Here is a 6765-nt window from a genome sequence, read left to right as displayed (position 1 = left end):
GCAAGAAGCAGCATTGGTATTCCACTGTGGAAATGGGAAGACATCATGATGGATTTTATCACAAAGCTTCCCAGGACCGCACGGTGAGTGGATTCGATCTGGGTCATTTTCGATCGATTGACCAAGATCGCCCACTTTATCCCGATTCAGGAGAGCATCTCGGCCGAGAAGTTGGCCGACATCTATATCCGGGAGGTGGTGGCGCAGCACGGTGTGCCAGTTCCTGTGATTTCAGACAGGGATGTGCAGTTCACTTCCAGGTTTTGGAAGAAGTTTCATGATGAGCTGGGTACTCGTCTGCATTTTAGAACTGCCTTTCACCCGCAGATGGATGGTGAGAGCGAGCGGACCATCTAGACCCTAGAGGATATGTTGCGAGCATACATATTTGACTTCAAAGTTAGTTGGGATACCTACCTTCCATTGGCAGAGTTCTCCTATAACAATAGTTATCATGCAAGCATTGACTGTCCTCCCTTCGAGATGCTATATGGGAGGAAGTGCACGACCCCGATATGTTGGGGCGAGGTTGGCCAGAGAGTAATGGGGAGCACTGAGGTAGTGCTCAAGACAACAAAGAAGATTCAGCAGGTCCGGAGCAAACTTTAGACTGCTTAGAGTCGGCAGAAAAGTTATGCCGATAAGCGCCGGTCAGACCTGGAGTTCCAGGTCGGGGATATGGTTCTCCTGAAGGTGTTTCCATGGAAAGGCATTATCCGATTCAGGAAACGGGGTAAGTTGGGCCCTAGGTACATTGGACCGTTCAGGGTTATAGCCCGGGTGGGTAAGGTAGCGTATAGGCTGGATTTGCTAGCCGAACTCAGTCAGATACAAAACACTTTCCATGTTTCTCAGTTGCAAAAGTGCTTGGTGGACGACTCAGTAGTGGTACCCTTAGAGGACATTCAGGTTGATGGTAGCCTGAATTACATTAAGTGACCTGTAGCAATCCTCGACCGGAAGTCGATGGATTTGAGGAACATGAGGGTGGAGCTCATAAAGGTGCAATGGCAGCATCGGAAGGGCTCGAAATGGACTTGGGAGTCGGTGGACGAGATAATGGAGCATTACCCCAAGTTGTTTCAGGAACGAGCAGCAGACTTCGAGGACCAAGTCTAAAATAAGTGGGGGAGATTTGTAGCACGTGGTTCTTGGTATGTATTCTTTCTATTAATCCTTTAAATATTTTACATTTTAGCTTTGGACTCGGCGAGTTGAAGGACCAAATCACCGAGTAGAAGCGGGATGGGATGCCGAAATTAAGTTATGGACTCGAAGAGTCGGATCCCGGACTCGATGAGTAGGCTCTGGCTAGACAAAAACCCTAATCTGAGGGCTTGCAACCTATTTAAGCAACCTTATACAACCTCCATCGTCCCTTATGCACCCAGAAACCCTCTATAGAGAACCCTAGCCGTTGTTGAAGCAATCTAAGTCATTTTGGTGGAGATTTAGGGATTTTATGAGCCATTTTAAGTAGCCAACCATGAATGCAAGCATCTTTGGGGACAGGGATTCGAATCTAGGTCTTTTAAGGGTTCACAAGGTAGAAAGTGGGTGTTTTTCAACCTAAAGAAGACCCCATGCAACCCAAGAACTTGTTTTAGGACATTTTGAGCTTAAAGTCCCATGCATGCATGTAAAGTTTGTAAATTTATGTTATAGATCGATTGTCGAAGCCTAGATCTATCTTTTGATCAAAGGTTGTACACCAGAAACCGAAGAAATAGACTTGGACAGTATCGACTCGGCGAGTCGTTCTTGGGACTCGACGAGTCCGAGGTTAGACTCCCCTTTTCTGTTATGGGTCGAAGAGACCCAATGGAGTGTTTTAATGGTCTTAGAGGGTGCCAAGGAGTGACCCAATGTATTGGGCTAAGCCATAGTCCTGGAGTAAATAGGACTCGGTGAGTGCGTGAGCCAACTCGGTGAGTCCAAGGCAATCTCCCAACTCTTGAAGATGCAATCAACAAGTTGTTCATAAAACTCAGCAAGTCGGATGAATGTTCATTCAATGTTCGTATAGAAGGAGAACTCGTCGAGTCATTTGTAAATTCGACGAGTAGGGATATGGATGAGGATAGTTAAAAGGATAGGGACTCGACAAGTTGGCAGCCCAACTCGGCGAGTCAGGTCAACTGGAAGTTGACTTTGGCTTTGACTTTAACTTGGACTTGGTTGAGGGTAAAATAGTCATTTTACCCTAAGAGTAGATATCAATTTTGACTGAGTGTTTTGTGGGGATTGTAGCTGGAGGATTTTCGGAGCGGCAACAGGCAGAGACTTCCCACACAGTTTGACAACAACTACTTGATCGAGGTGAGTTACCTTCCGACAGCGGTGGGTCTACGGCCACAATGTTGGCCCACCAGTAGGAGTTATATGTTAGATGATTGTCTTTATGATATCATCTAGGTTTGCTACTACCTGATATGTTACATGCTGGCTTGATATGTTATATGTGATAGTAGTAGAGTTCGGTTGTTAGGACCGAAGGGTAGGTCAGACACCCCAGATATGTCTGATAGTATGTGCTGATAGGTTTATATGCTGGCATGATATGTTATATGTGATAGTGGTAGTAGGAGGGGAATAGTCCCCAAGTTCGGTTGTTAGGACCGAAGGGTAGTTCAGACACCCCAGATATGTATGATAATATGTATATGTTTTGATATATGTGATAGTAGTAGTAGGTGTGGAATAGTCCCCGAGGGTCGGTTATTAGGACCGATGGGTAGGTCAGCACCCCAGAATGGCTTGACACGGATAGGACGGCACCCCAGAATGGTCGCAAGGGTAGGTCGGCACCCTAGAATGGCCGTACCGGGTAGATCGGGCACCCCAGAATTGCCCGACAGTATGTATGCTATGTGATTGTATGGTATGTGGTATGATGGGGGAACTCACTAAGCTTTGTGCTTATAGTTTACAGTGTTGGTTTCAGGTACCTCTTCAGCGAAGGGGAAGGAGCTGTCACGGTAGCGGCACATCATACACACATTCTTTGTTTTCTGCACTATGGATATTCTGGGATTGTACTCTAACTTGTTACAGATTTTATGACTTGGGTTTTCAGATATGATACAATGTTTTATGAGATGATGGATTTCACAGTATTTTCTTATGAACTTTTTACAAGTTAATTAATTAAAAATGAAAATTTTGGACTTGAAAATTGGGTTGTTACATTATTGGCCATAAACCCTAAAGTGTCAAATTCATACAACTGTATAATTCTAACTGAAAACGCAAATAAACCATACCCTCTTATACCACTGATGGGTTTTATAAAAACAATCCTATGTATGCATGCAACGCTAGAAATGGGATATATGTTTTCACTATTAGATACACAATATTATGAGCACATGAAGAACCCTAGCATGCTCCTAGGTATTTCAAAATCTATAAGGAGAAGGGATTACATACCTCTTGTTGTTATGTTGTAATACAACTCAAATCTTCAATCTTCTTATCTTTGAAAGCAAGTACCACAAGTGTAGTACTTCTAATGGCTCACAAACACCAAGAGCAAATGGAGAGGCAAGAGAAAGAGGGGGGGGGGGGGGGAGAGGAAAAAATCAGCTCTGGGTTCTTCTTGGAACAAGTGGCTGATTTTCCTAGGCTAAGGGGTCTTTATATACGGTAGAGATTAAGGTTTCAGTCCTTATCCTTATTTCGTTGCTTGTCCACTAAGCAGCCCATATGATAAGTATAGAATCCTTATCTTGGACGAATTCTAGGGCCTTATCCCCTTGAATTCGTCCACCCCATAGGGCATCCATTGCCCTACTTTGCAACTATCACATAATTACAAATTAGTCTCCCAAGTTCAGTTCACTTCTTTTGATCAAAAAAATTAATTCTTAACTAATTCTCGACCAATGTTAACTAAAAAAATATGATTTCTCTTTTAATATATTATTATTATAATATATATTAATAAACCATAATAACCTCTCTCTCTCTCTATTATTTCTCCAATCAAGTTGATTTCGTGAAGGCAACCCAAAAGGACCATGCACAACCAGGTCAAGTACTTACCAAATATGGTTACAGGCTTAGACACTAATCCAACACCCACATCCATCTAGTAGCAGTAAAAGATGACATACCCGCAACATCTGGAGGAATCCTAATCACCTCCAGCTGACATGATCAACCCTGCCACACCTGTAGCAACCTAAACATTTGGAGCGACAAACTCCCTTGTGCACTTTCCCATACATGCTGCACTGACTCTGGTCCTACTTCCCTTTCACCCGATGATCAAAAATCATGGGTCTCTTCCCGGGACGCTCTACTATACACACCTGGCACGACCCCCTCTTCTCAAGTTCTCCAAATCGATCTCTCATCCTCAGACTTAAAATTCATATCATCCAGGGTCTGACGCCGTGTCACGCTCACTAGCTCACTTGCCAATGGCTAAGATGCAACAACTGTAACATCCTCTATCCCTAAAATGGGTCACAACTATAAGGGTCCAATTTGGTTGTAATATGTCGAAGTCTTGTATTTTGTACCCTTCATATGTTTGTCTATGTATTTGCTAAGGTATTATTCGTACAAAGCTTAATGTCCAAGCCTTAGTATTTTTTGTATGCTTTCACATTTCCTATAAGTAGGGAACTTTACTTAGAGTTAGAAAAGATTCGTTTACAGAACCTGTCTATTTGTCTCTGTAAAACTGTTGAAAGCATAATAGATCTAAAACCAGATTATATTTACATCTCGTGTTCAATTTACATTCAACTTACTCTGATTTGTTTCATACTCGATTCATCAAATAATCAATTGGTATCAGAGCAAGAATCATAATCTGCGATCTGATTTTCACATTTTTCAAAAAGTTTTTGAATCAAATTTTGGTTCAAAAATTTTCCGCACTTTTTTAAATAAATTTTTTTTCTACATCTTCGGTTGTGATTCGATTTTGCAACTGATTTGTTGAATCGAGTGTTCTACTTGATTTCGTTGTCTATTCAGCAATTTACTTTCAAATTCTCATTGATTTCTCAAAAAAAGTTCATCCGTACATTAATGGGGAACTTCAATCTCAACTCGATGATTTCATTCTCTCATCTGCTAGGATCTTCAACTAAGAATCCTATGCTTATTCCTGAATATTATGATCAATGGGTTGATCGTATGCAGGATTACTTAAATGGCCTTGATGAAGAGTTGTGGTCTTGCATCTCTAGAAATACCACTCCTCCGAATAATGTTTAACCAATTGGATCATCGTCTAGAACATCAAGTGTTGGTGAACAAAATGATCGATTGAAGAAATTGGAGAAAATTTACATTAAAGAGTTAGGAGGTGCTTTGCCTACAGTTATGTATAACTATGTACGGTATTATAAAACTGCTAAAGAAATTTGGAATAATCTCAAAGAGTTGTTTCAGGTAAGTGAGAAGACGAAGATCAACTCTGGTAAGCAATGTTTGGTGGAGCTGAAGGATTTCAGACAAAAGGAAAATGTAACAATTGAAGTTTACTATGATCGTCTAAATGAGCTGATTTATCGATGCAATCGTTATGGAATCACTAGGTATGTAATGGAGTTCAATCTCACCTTTATTATGGGACTCCGAAAAGAATGGAGGAGTGTTAGCATGATAGTGAAAATTCAACAGAGTTTCGACACATCAACTTTAAATGATTTGTACAATCAACTGAAAACTCATGAAAGTGAGGTGAACAAAATGGCAGAAGAGTTGAAGCTTAATCTGGGAGGTTCGTTAGCACTTGTCTCTAAGGTGTCTAAAAAGGAAGCAGTCGAAAAAGGTGATTCTAATGATGAAGAAGGGTTTATCATGAACTCGGATGATGAGGCCATAACTTTTTACTAAAACTACAGAGTCAAAAAGTTTTTCAAGAAACCGTTCAATCCTAAGATGAAGCAAAACGAGGGAAAAGGAAGTTTCGTGAACGATGCTACTGGAGAGGAGAAGAAGAAGTTTGAGAAGAACGATGCGAAGATTTATTAGGTGAAGAACGCGAAAAAGTTAAAAGGAGATTCAGGTGTTGATTGCTATTACTGCAATGGAGCAAATCATTTAGCAAATGAGTGTATGCTTCGTAAGAAAGATGAAAGAAAAAAGAAAGTGAAGGACGAAGTGTACTATGCTGAGAAGCAGGAGGAAGTGATGGACAAGCCGAAGAATTTGTCTTTGCTGGAAAGAGGTGAATAGGAAGAAGATGGCAATTATCAAATCTGGTCTTCGGGCTCAGATGATGAAGAAATGTGTAATCATATGCATGGTGCCATGTATGCGAAGCAGGAGGAAGATTCGGACGAAGAAGTGATGAGCCGATGCTTCATATCAAAGTCTGCTAATAAGTCTCCAATGACATGTAACGCCCCGATTCTCATGTATCATTTAAATATGAATTTTTGGGGTTAGGCCCTACACGACAAGTTGGTGAAACTACTCGTCGAGTAGCAGCGAGAAGGATCGCAGGTTAAGTGACATACTCGATGAGTCCATATTGGGACTCGACGAGTAGGAGCTGGCAGATGAAACCCTAAATCCTGGGGTTTTGCACCCTATTTAAGGGAACACAACCTATTTCAGCCTCTTTGAAGTCTCTTATCAAACCCTAATATGTGTGTGTGCCCATTGTGTGTTAGAAGCCTTGGAAGAGGGTTTTGGTGAAAAGAGCTTGGGAAACAAAAGTTTGAAGCAAGGAGCTTAGGGGAAATCTGGATCTACTTCAGTTTTCATCTCTTGTGAAGGTATCAACTTGTTCTTCCCCTT

The sequence above is a fragment of the Lactuca saligna genome, chromosome 5, assembly GCF_052625555.1.
Source record: "Lactuca saligna cultivar CGN05327 chromosome 5, ASM5262555v1, whole genome shotgun sequence".
In the NCBI taxonomy this organism is placed as follows: Eukaryota; Viridiplantae; Streptophyta; class Magnoliopsida; order Asterales; family Asteraceae; genus Lactuca; species Lactuca saligna.
The sequence above is the reverse complement of the archived record's forward strand: the minus strand, read 5'-3'. Positions refer to the sequence as shown.